Genomic DNA, 13,268 nt, shown 5'->3' with positions numbered 1-13,268 from the left:
GTAAAAGCCATCATCCTTGATGTATATCGTATAATATTACACAGTGCTTTAAATCAATATATGCTTTAAGGCTCAGTGGGATATTGCTTAAATTAGTTAAATGTAGAGGTTATTTTAATACAGATATGGGATCTGTTATCCAGAATCAGTGCATGGCAAGGTCTGACAGTCCCTGTCAGGCCCCAGGCAACCCAGATGGCCATTAGCAACTTCGGTCCCCGCAGCAGCTGTGCGCAAGGGCGGACAACCGAGGGCAAGCGTGCGTAATTGTGCGTAACCGAGGACGCAGGTTCCCCAAAGCACTTCGACTTCACAGAAGCGCACCCACTTTTCAATGTGGTAACACTTGCCGGACATGGGGTAGGCTGCAAATAAGGTAAGTGCCTGGCGCCCCCAAGGTTTGCGCCCAAGGCACGTGCCTCTTGTGCCTACCCCTAGTTCCGACCCTGTCCAGAATACTTAGGACCTGGGGCTTTCCCGATAACAGATCTTCCTGTAATTTAGATCTTCATACCCCAGCGGAGTTGCACACATCCATCTTCCGCGCTGAGAGATCAGCAATTTATGTGTAATTCTGTGCATGCGCAAACTGCTTTCGGTCAGCTTACAGAGATCGCGGAAGATGGATGTGTGGAACTCCGCTGAAAGAATCTGCGGCGAGGGGTAAGTATGGAGTATGGGGCATTTCCCCGGGGGTGGGGGGTAGTTAGCCTGGGGGGAGGAAGGAAGGGGGTCTACCTGGTGTGGGGGGTACATGTTTTTTCCAAACAGGTTGAATTCTCTTTTAAGTATACTAGAAAAACATGTAAACATTAAATAAACCTATTTGGCTGGTTTTGCCTCCAATAAGGATTAATTATTAAAGGATTAATTATATCTTAGTTTGGATCAAGTACAAATTATTGTTTTACCATTACAGAGAAAAAGGAACTCATTTTTAAAAGTTTGGATTACTTCGATAAAATGGTGTCTATGGGAGACGGGCTTTCCAGTGGCGGAACTACCGGGGGAGCAGGGGGTGCGAGCGGGCCAGGGCCCACACCCCCTCAGGGCCCCCCGGCAGTCCGTTCGCCGCTGAAAATGTGGCCAAATGCGGTCATACAGTCATAGGAAAAAGTTTGGGAACCCCTCTCAGCCTGCATGATAATTTACTCCACTTTCAACAAAAAAAGATAACAGTGGAATTTTATTTCCCAGGAAGTTCAGGGACATCTGAGTACTGGGATGTTTTATGAACAAAGATTTTTAGTGAAGCAGTATTCAGTTTTATCAAATTAATTCAAATGTGATAATCTGGCTGTGCAAAAATGTGGATACCCTTGTAATTTTGCTAATTTGAATTGCATGTAACTCCTCAATACTGATTATTGGCAACACTAAATTGGTTGGATTAGCTCGTTAAGCATTGAAATTCATAGGCAGGTGTGTCCAATCATGCGAAAAGGTATTTAAGGTGGCCAATTGCAAGTTGTGCTTCTGTTTGACTCTCCTCTGAAGAGTGACAGCATGGCATCCTCAAAGCAACTCTCAAAAGATCTGAAAACAAAGATTGTTCAGTATTGTGGTTTAGGGGAAGCTTCACCTGTTGCACAAATAAATTAAATTTTCACTATATTGGAGTGCTGCTTCAATATGTTTGGAAGTATGGATTATACCTGAGCAGACAGAGTCACAGTCAGCACCCCACACTACAAAAAGCATTGAGGATTGTGTAGCATTACTTTGTCAGTTTGTGAATGGTTTAGGGGAAGGCTACAAAAAACTTTCTCATAGGTTTAAACTGTCAGTTTCAACTGTAAGGAATGTAATCAGGAAATGGAAGGCCACAGGCACAGTTGCTGTAAAACCCAGGTCTGGCAGGCCAAGAAAAATACAGGAGCGGAATATGCGGAGAATTAGAAGAATGGTTACAGACAACCCAAAGATCTCCAAAGACCTGCAAGAACATCTTGCTGCAGATGGTATATACGTACATTGTTCTACAATTCAGTGCAATTTGCACAAAGAACATCTATATGTTCTTTAGTGATGAGAAAGAAGCCCTTTCTGCACTCCCGCCACAAACAGAGTCGCTTGTTGTATGCAAAAGCTCATTTAGACAAGCAAAAGTCATTTTGGAACAAAGTGCTTTGGACTGATAGGACAAAATGTAGTTATTTGGTCATAACAAAAAGCGATTTGCATGGCGGAAGAAGAACTACTGCTACGTACTGTCAAATTTGGTGAAGGTTCCATCATGCTGTGGGGCTGTGTGGCTAGTTCAGGGACTGGGGCCCTTGTTACAGTCGAGGGTCGGATGAAATCAAGCCAATATCAACAAATTCTTTAGTATAATGTTCAAGCATTAGTCACAAAGTTAAAGTTACGCAGGGTTGGATATTCCAACAAGACAATGGCCCTAAACACACTTTGAAATCTACAAAACGGTATTTATGCATGTCACGGTCAGCACCCAACACCAGAACAAACACCAGGCACCCTGGTCTCGGCTCGTGCTTCACCAGCCGGCTCGTGCTTAGTGTGACCGCCTTTGGGCCTCAGGAGGAGCCCTCGGCTTACTTGGATGCCACCTGGACTTAAACAAGAGGTGCAAGATGAGGGTTCTGGATAGGCAGAGGGGCACAACTGTAGATAGAGTCTTTAAGGCCAAAGGTCACAGTACAGGCAGGAATAGGCAAATTCGTGGTCAGACAGGCAGGATTGAGGCAAGTAGATAGCAGGAACATCAGGCAGACAAGGGTCAAAACCGGGTAATCAATTAGATGGGGTTAGGCAGAAACGGAATCAAATAACAAGCAGGAGTCTAACCAGGAAGTCAATCAGGAGGGACAGACGGAATCAGAGTCGGTTTCAGGCAAGGGTCAGGTTACGGAGGTCAGAGAAGTCAAAAGCCAGGCCGGGTCAAAACACAGAAGTTCAAAACAGAATTCAGGCAAACAGGTACTAGCACAAGGCTCAGGAACCACCAGGAAACTAATCCTATCACAGGCAAAGAATAAAGTGTAATGGCCCTTTAAATACCCATAAGGCCTTCCGCCATTGCGCGCTGACGTCACGCGCCAGCGCGCCTGCACCTTTAAAAGGAACAGAGGTGCACCCTTAACAGATCGGCGCATCAAGGGGAAGACCGGCGTGGCGGGCATCCCCGCCGGCCCGCTAGACCACCATGGTAAGTTACTATTACAATGCAGAGGGAGAAGTACAATATTCTGGAATGGCCGTCACAGTCCTCCGACTTGAATATCATCAAAAATCTATGGGATGATTTGAAGCAGGCTGTCCATGCTCAGCAGCCATCAAATTTAACTGAACTGGAGAGATTTTGTATGGACAAATGGTCAAAAATACCACCATCCAAAATCCAGACACTCATCAAAGTATTGATGTAATATCTCTGTTGGGGTGCCCAAATTTATGCACCTGTCTAATATTGTTATGATGCAAATTGCATAGTTTCTGTTAATCCAATAAACGTTATGTCACTGCTGAAATACTACTGTTTCAATAAGGCATGTTATATATTAAAAGGAAGTTGCTACTTTGAAAGCTCAGCCAATGATAAACAAAACTCCAAAGAGTTTCAAAGAATTTCTCCAAACTTTTTCATTTGACTGTAAAACAGATTTTTTTGTTGTTGTTGATAATCTGTTAGTAGAAATTTGAATTTTGAAGGGTTTTAATTTCAATATAAAAAAATGTTCACCTTTAGTAAAGTTGACTCAACATGGTTGGAATGAGCACACGGCCAGATTTAATAACTAGATAATTACAATGGCTTCCCAAAAGCCAAATATATGTCTTACATTTTCCTATTAAAAAAATAATTCAAACAATGTGAAACTTTATTAAAGAGTGTAATATTTAGATCAATGTGTAATTGTGTTTGACCACAAGTTTGTAATTGAAATGATGTACTTGGAATTAATAGGTGTCTTTACTCATACAAAAAGATTCTAGACCATCAATATTTTAATTATTAACAAAAGCTTTGTTGTGTGACTGCTCTTCACAATCCACTCAGCATGAGCAGTGTGGAGAAAGTGAAAATAACCTTGGAAAGAAACCTTTAATGCCCATTAAAATAGAAATGTAGTGTTTTGTCAAAAGTGTAATAGTATTGATACAACTAACATAAGGGAAACATCATATAATATATTATTAAAAGGCAAGATACTGATTAAGGTCTCGTATATTAGGTGGATGCCTTTGCTCTCCGATCATTTTCAGATTAATTTCTATACTTTCTCTATGTTGGCAATAATGATAAAAAAAGGGATGTTGTATGATGCATGAAAATTCTTCATCCATGACATAAATAATATTGGCAATTTCTTTGCAACACACTGATTCAGGATCGGTTGGCATTGCCACACAGTTGTCAACTTGTCACATATGCACCAGTCAGTGTTGCCAATTCTAGGGGAGGGGTGCATTGCAGAGTTTTCAGAATTCTGATCTGAAGATAACCTCTGAGGATTTTGAGGGAAGCATGGTTCATTTTTACTATCCCCATGCTTAGCCATTAGTTGAGCATTGATGTAAGCCATCTGTAAAATATGAAGACCTAAATAAAAGATAAAACAACATGGGCAGAAATTGCAAATAGACATAAATGCAACTGATATATTTTAGGGTAATTGAATGCTATTGAGTGTTTTGCATCCTAGAAGTATTTCAGCTTGGCAAGCAGCTGTTAGAAATTCAGAGAACTTGCTCCCAGTCCTGGATTGGAATACAAAATAGACCCAGGATCTTGCGCCTTTTGTGCTTTTGCACTTGTACCCCTCAGGGTCATAGATGATGCCTTTATCTACCTCTGTCTCTTTAAATGGTGTAACAATGCCTTTGGAAATGGGTGTTGGTCTGGGCAGTTTCTCTCTCTTAAAAGCCGCAAGCGGGGGAGGATTAATCTCATGGAACCTATGCTGGCGTCTAGGTTATCTCTCCCCTTTGAAAGCTAATGGCGGGGGAGGACTAAGCCCTATGATGAAAACCAATGCCCAGGTCGGGAGACCTTATTTTTCAGGTAATGCTCTTATGCCGGGAGGCTTTAGCATTTGAAATTATGACCAGAGGTAAATAGTTAGGGACCGCCATATGGGTTTTACCTTGACGTGGTATGGTGGCTTATCAATCTTATGATCATAATTTTGTAACTAAAAAACCCCTGTCTTTGTAAATACATGCATCTGCATAGATTACTGATATGACAGGGGACCAGGGAATGTGCATTGATCAATTTTTCTTTTTTTCTATGTCTATAGTTAATTTGGCCAGATCAGTAGCACTTCCAATGTATTTTAGTAAATTTTTATTAAGCCATGGAGTGCTCTCACAACTTTTCCTTTTTGCCTTTATCTACAATACTTTGATATAAGCAAGTGCAGAGCAGCTCACTAATCCCACATATTTTATTTCATTATAAGGACAATATAATATAAATTTACACTTTCATATATAATTTTATTTTAAAATGTACCTTTTCTTCTCTTGTGAGTGGCATAGCAATTGAGGTAGAAGTTTCCCCACATTCCATGTGTTCTGTATCTATTTGTAAATGTTCTTATAACGTTAAAAAAAAGACCTTTAGACACTATGGTATGCACACAAATTGCTACTTTCACTAGTGCTTATATGCTTCCCCACTGCTGTCCCCTTGTACTTATAAGACACTGCCCCTACCTAATCCTACTGTCTATATGCGTCCCCCCTGAGCAGTCCTGTGGTCCATATACAGTTGCCCCCTGTGTGGTCCTTTTGTGCCTACATGCACACCATATGCCTTCCAATCCCCTATATGTGTCCCTTGTATGCCATCCTATCCCCCGTCCCGTACAGTCCTATGGTCTATATATACTGACCTCACCTGTGTGGTCCCCTAGTGTCTATATGAGACCTTTTAATTCAATTCAATTTATTCTATTCAATAGTGCCTTGTTTTCCATCCTATCCCCCTATATGCACCCCAATACAGTCCTGTCATGTATATATATATGCCCATATGCATCTAATCTGATGTCCTCCAGTGCCTATATCCCACCCTGCCATGCAGTCCTGTGGTACACACACACACATATATATATATCTGCCCTTGTGTGGTCCTCTATATATATTTATACTGTCCCCCCTGTATGGTTGCCTAGTGCCTATATGTGGCCTAGTATGCCATCCTATCCCACTAAATCCATCACCCTGTACAGTCCTGTGGTCTATATATATATATATATATATATATATATATATATATATATATATATATACACTGCTCCCCCCCCTGTACGGGCCCCTAGTGCCTATATGAGGCTTTCCTACTTTTCACATACTTTAGTGCATACAGTATATGCTTTCCAACTGCTGCCCACTTGTGCCTATAAACCGACCCCCCTACCTTTCCTTAGTGACTAAATAAATCCCTCTGTGCAGTCCTGTGGTCCAAATATGCCACCACTGCCCCCATGCAGTCCCTTAATGCCTATATGTATACTGCCCCATCCCCCAGTCCGGGCCCCTAATGCTTATAGGCGGCTTTTCTACTTTTCCCTAAAGCCTATATGTGTCAACTCTTATGTTCCCTAATGTCTATATGCCATACCCTCATGTTACCCTAGTGCTTATATTTGTCCCCCCATGTATTCTTGTGGTTCATATATACCACTGCCTCCTGGGCAGTACCCTAGTGCCAATATACAGCTTCCCTACTTTTCCCGTGTGCCTATATGCATACCTTGTATGCCATCCTATCCCCCTATATGCACCCCCCAACCAGTCCTGTGGTCTGTATATACTACCCCCCCTGTGCATATATTGCCTTGTATGCCATCCTATACCCATATAGCCCTGTGGTCTATATATACTGCCCCCCCTAGTTCCTACACGCGTCCCCCTTATGAAGTATTGTGGTCCATACAGTATGTAAATGTCTGCCCCTGTATGGTTCCCCTAGTGCCTATACAGTATGTGTCCACTACGCAGTCCCCTAGTGCCTATAAACAGCTTTCCTACGTGTCCCGAGTACCTATATGCGTCCCGCCCGGTGCAGCCTTGTTGTTCATATACACCACTGCCCCAAGTGTGGTCCACTAGTCCCTATATGAGGCTTCCTGAAGGTTTCCCTAGTACCTTTATGTGTTCCCCCTGTGCAGTTGTGTGGTCCGTATATATATGGCCACCCCTTGTATGGTTCCCCTAGTGCCTATATGTATGCCTATATGCAGATTTCCTACTTATCCAGTGTGGCTATATGTGCCCCTTTTTATGCTATCCTATCCCCCTATATGTGCCCCCCCATGCAGCCCTGTGGTCCATATAGTCTGCCCCCCTCATGCAGTCCCCTAGTGCCTATGTTAAGCCTTGTATGCCATCTTATAGTGCCTATAGTACCTTGTATGCCATCCTATCTCCCTATATGCACCCCCTGTACAGTCTTGTGGTCCATATATACTGCCCCCCCCCAGTCCAGGCTCCTAGTGCCTGTATGCAGCTTCCCTACTTTTCCCTATTGCCTATATGTGTCAATTCTGATAACCACTGATTTCTAAATGACAGCACCCTTAGTGCCTATATACGCCCCCGTACAATCCTGTGGTCCATATATACTGCCCCCATGCAGTCCCCTAGTGCCTGTATGTGATCTTGTATGCCCTCCTAAAGTGCCTAGTATGCCATGCTATCTACCTAAATGAGCCATCCTATCTTCCTATATGGGCCCCTGTGTTTCATATATACTGCCAGGGCCGGGCAGGGCCGGATTTGGATCACGCCCTAGCGCCCGCCGCGCGATCGTACACGTCTGAGCACTGGGGAGCTGTGCGTCCCAAGTGCTCCTTAGCGAACGACCCGGCCCACATTCCGCCCCAAATTATTTGCCGCCCCAGGCCCTGCATGAGTCCGGACCCCAAATGCTTAAATGTAGCTTACCTACTTTCCCTAGTGCCTAGATGTGTCCACTCTTTTATCCCCTAATGCCTATATGCCACCAGGGCTGCCAGGTACAGGTGTCTTGGGCCTGAAAGGGGGCCTGGCAGTGCTGCACTTTCGAAAGAATTGGGCCCCCCTTGACAGCGCCGAAGCTGTGCGGCCATTTCCCAAGTCATGATCAGCCGAAATGTGGAAGTGTCGAAAAGCCAAACAGCTGAAGTCCCGAAGCGGCGAAAAGACCCGAACACACGAAAACAGCCGAAATTGGAGTCCTGAAGCGGCGAAAAGACCCAAAGTCACGAAATTTGTATTTTTTTATTTTTTTAATCCCCTGGCCACCAATGCATTATTTTAATGCACCGAATCCACTATTTTGGATTCGGCCGAACCCCCGAATCCTTCATGAAGGATTTGGCCGAATACCGAACTGAATCCTAATTTGCATATGCAAATTAGGGGTGGGAAGGGGAAAACATTTTTTATTTCCTTGTTTTGTGACAAAATTTCCCGCTCCGCTCCTAATTTGCATATGCAAATCAGGATTGGGATTCGGTTCGGCCGGACAGAGGGATTCAGCCGAATTCTGAATCCTGCTGAAAAAGGCCGAATCCTGGCTGAATCCCGAACTGAATCCTGGATTCGGTGCATCCCTAATTTTAATACTCTAAAGGCCCCTGGCGCCAATGTTTTTTAAAAAATATTCAGGGGGACCCTGGGCCAATGTTTTGTTTTTAACTTATAGGGGGGCCCTGGTCACCAATTATTTTTTTTAACTTGTAGGGGGGCCCTCAACCAATTATTAAAAAAAACTTTTAAGGGGGGCCCTAGCACCACAGTTATAAGGGGGCCCTGACCATCAATAGCTTTTTATAACTTGTGTGTGTGGGGGGGTTACCTTTTTAGCACTGAGATGTGTGTGTGGTCTTTTAAGTGTGGAGTGGGCAGGATCTGGAGTCCTAACCCACTATATGAATTCCTAAACGTGTTCTCCTGCCATGCAATCTTGTGTTTCATTATACTGCTCCCCATGCAGTCCCTGTGTGCCTATATGTCATCAACCACTGCAGCCCCCTTGTGTGTGTATATGTGTGTTGCTGAAGCAGTGCATATATGCTGCCCCTCCTGCAGTTTCTGAGTCCATATATGCTGCCCCCCACTGTTCCATTATTCATATATGCTGCCCCCTGCTGTTCCTGTTGTGGCCCTCAGTAATATGTTAACCCCAGTTGTGCCCTGCAGTAATTTGTTAACCCTCTTTGTGCCCCGCAGTCATTTGTCAACCCCTGTTGTGCACCGCAGTAATTTGTTAACCCCTGTTGTGCCCTGCAGTAATATGTTAACATGTTGTGTCCCGCAGTAATATGTTAACCCCGTTGTGCCCCACAGTAATATGTTAACCCCATTGTGCTCCACAGTAATTTCTTAACCCCCTGCTTTCCCCGACTGCTTTCTAAACTATGGTCTGTTGGGCTTAATAAAATCGTTTGCACATGGATAGAAAGCTGGCTACAGAATCGGGTACAGAGGATCGTTATCAATGGTACATTCTCTACTTGAAGTAAGGTTCTTTGTGGGGTCCCTTAGGGCTCGGTATTGGGGCCACTTTTATTTAAATTGTTCATTAATGATTTAGCGGAGGGTATTGTAAGTAATGTATCCGTGTTTGCAGATAACCCAAAACTATTCAGCAGGATCTTCATACCTTAAATCTACTAGAAAATCATGTACAAATTAAATAAAGCCAATAGAATTTTGCCAATAAGGATTAATTATATCTTAATTTGGATTAAGTATAAGGTGTTGTTATATTATTACACAGAAAAAGATTCATTTTTGAAAATTTGGTTTATTTAGATATAATACACAAAAGCAAAGAATATCCTGTAAATTATATCCTTATAAACGGTGAGTTCTGATGTCATCAGTTATAAATGGTGAGTTCTGATGTCATTTCTGTCACATGACTCACTGAAACGTGTGTATTATAATAAATAAAGTACCCCCAGTTGTAAAATATGAGGATATTAGAAGTTACCTCGGAGTTCCATAACCTGTATAAAAACACTCGTTTATATGGTCATGAAACTCCTCGGTAACTTATAATATCCTTATATTTTACAAGAGGGGGTACTTTATTCACTATATATTTGATTCTATGGGAGATGGCCTTTCCATAGTTCGGAGCTTTCTGGATAATGGGTTTGCCAATAACGGATCCCATACCTATATATTTTAGTCCCGCTGATAACAGCACAGGAGTGGATGCACAGTGAATAAGGGGAAAAGTAATGTCTTCAGAACATGTGCCTCCCACATACATCTCAAGTTTAGGGGTTACTGATGTAACTAAGCCATTCATTGACAAGGGGATTTTCATCTATTGACAGTAGAGCAATGTTCTGGCGAAGACTCCTCTTTTTATGCTCATTGCAATTCCAAGACTGACTGAAGATGTGATAATTTTGTTTATTATTTGGGAAAATGTTTTTTTTTTTTTTTTGGTTGGTAGAGAGGAAACTGTATCTTATTTTATATAATTTTACTTTCATTGATGTATTTTGTTATTATCTTTATTTGATATTTAGTTATGAATGAATTGTTGTGTACTAATTCTCTTCTTATTATGAAATTGACAAATGTTTGGCCGAGCTATTGCTTTGCTGCTTTCTGTTCTTTTTGTTTATTCAAAAATGCCAATAAAAACAATTGGAAAAGAAAAGACAGTAGAGGAATGGAAGGGACAGACATTTTAGCAGCAAAAATTGCATAACGAAAATTCCCAGCCCCAGAATCAATAAAAGCCATAACAGAAACAGGTATATTATTCCAGGACAGAGAACACACATCCTAGAACTAGTGTTACAGGGAGCAGAAATACAGCCCAAATGACTCTCCCCAACCTCATTCAGGGTCAGGAGTTTTCCCACTTTTACTGGACAGGTACAGACAAAATGGCCTTTAGCGCCACAGTACATGCAGAGACCCTGGGAACATCTGTGGAATTGCTTAGCGGTCCCAATCTGTATTGGATCCTCAGGGGATTGAATAAGAGTAAAAGATTCAGAGAAAATAAAGACCTTGCTGGTAGGAACATAACCAGGCTGTGAAACCTTCTCCTGATGCTTTTCCGTTAATCTGTGATCCACCTGTATAGCTAGGTGCATTATAGGGGAACTAAAGTCTAAAATAGAGTAATGCTAGAAATGCTGTATTTTGTATACTAAACACAAACATGAACTTTCTGCACCAGAAGTAAATTAAACAAATGATTTATATTTTCAAAGTTGGCCGCAGGGGGTCACCATCTTGTAACATCTTTGCAAGACCAAGGCCCTGCTCATGCTCAGTGTTCTGGGCTTTAGTTGGGAAGTTAAGCTTAGGGATCGTCATAAATTATCAAAACAGCACGAGTCAAATAATATCTGCCATTGAAGCTGATACAGAAAGACTGATTAATAATCAGAACATTCAGACTGGTGTCTGTGGATACGAATTTCTACACGGTCACTGGCTGCTTCACAGGGAAACAAACAAAGCTGCTTGAGTTGTGGGAAGTAAGGTGGGGGGCTCCCCACTGCCCTTTGAAAGTATGATCGTTTCCCTGCAGAGCAGTTAGGGACCGTCTGAAGTTTCCTATCTTCAGCAATCAGAGAAAGTTAAGCAAAGGGGGAATTTCACTGCATACAGTCAGGTTTCTTTTAAAAATGATATACATTTTTAAATTAAAGTATATTGTGTCTGTTGTGGCTGTTCTGGGCTCTTTGCCAAAAGCCAATAAAGTTAGAAACTTTGTTTATTTTTCTGGCTGTTCAGTGCAGAGAAAAACTGGACTTTCCAGAAGAAATGAGGGACTGCAGGTTGAGCTGTCAAAAGAGGGACTGTCCAGTGCAGTAACTATTGCATAGAGCAGCCCCCACATATATGAGACCCTCAGCTGGTGGAGCTCTACATTATAAAGTTTTGACGTTAACTGGCAAAACATTTTATTAAGGAATGTCAACTTTAGGGTAGACTTAGACCTTATATAGACTATAGGACTTTACTAGGGATGAATGAGTAAGCCAAGTATTTCCAGTGGGATAACTTGTCCATATTTTAATGTTCACTTCACCTAAAACAAATTACCAACTCAAAAATAATAAATCGATAACATCCAATAGATTTATATGTCATGGCATAAAAAAATATGCACTGGTTACTGATTACCTAAAGGAATATTTTAGCACTGGTGTCAACACTGAATTGCTAACCCCACCTGGTAAAAGTGACATGAGGATGCTCAACCTGAAGCCAACCTGGTTGTCCATGACCCTGATGACCACTTAGCATTTAAAAAAAAGATGCAGACTAGGAATGCTTATAAATTGAAAAGTACAAAAGAATATATGAAAACCAACTGAAAAATGTATTAGGGTGTTTTACTTAGAACATTGGCAGACCAAGGGATCATTGACATTCACGATGGACCCCTTTAGTACATATGTTTAAAACATACAGATACTGACTTGACACAAATTGACGTAATTGTCACAATTTATCATCTAGGTATCAAAAACAGTGAATAAGCTCTTACCCCAAAAAGCACCCTTACAGGCTCTGCTTTGCACCTACCTCTCAACCATGTCAGGCACTCTCCAAAATGCCTGCAGGAGTCCCCAGCTCCCTGCAGACTGCGATCAACTGCTTTCAACAATTGAACACCATTCCACTATAGCTCATTAGATCTCAGCAAAATGCTCTACATAAGCTGACGAGGAAAGACTGCCTAAATAAGGGCTAAACCAGTCTCCAGTTGGGATCTGATTCACAACTGCTTTGGCTGTGCATTAAAATCCAGTATTCCAAGAAAATTTACATTTTAACAGTGATATTGGGTTTGCTTTGCTGCAATCCTTTGAGAGAATTAAAGCCTAACTAAAGAAGTAGGGCAGGAATGATGTACATGTATGTTTTCAGCTTCTATAACAGCCTAAGGGAACTCCAGCCCATTACCAGTAAAGATCTGTGCCTTCAAGATACCCCTGAAGCTCTCCATCTTCTTTTATGCTGATTCGCTGTACATGTTCTGTGCTGCTGTCAGTTACTGAGCTTAGGGACTGATGTACAAGATACTAAATATATAGTGAATAAAGTACCCCCTCTTGTAAATTATAAGGATATTATAAGTTACCGAGGAGTTTCATGACCATATAAAAACAGGAGGTCATGGAACTCAGAGGTAACTTCTAATATCCTCATATTTTGCAACAGGGGGTACTTTATTTATTATAATACACAAGTTTCAGTGATTCATGTGACAGAAATGACATCAGAACTCACCGTTTATAACTGATGACTTCAGAACTCACCTT

Source organism: Xenopus laevis, chromosome 2L, assembly GCF_017654675.1.
Source record: "Xenopus laevis strain J_2021 chromosome 2L, Xenopus_laevis_v10.1, whole genome shotgun sequence".
In the NCBI taxonomy this organism is placed as follows: domain Eukaryota; kingdom Metazoa; phylum Chordata; class Amphibia; order Anura; family Pipidae; genus Xenopus; species Xenopus laevis.
Note: the sequence above shows the minus strand (reverse complement) of the source record.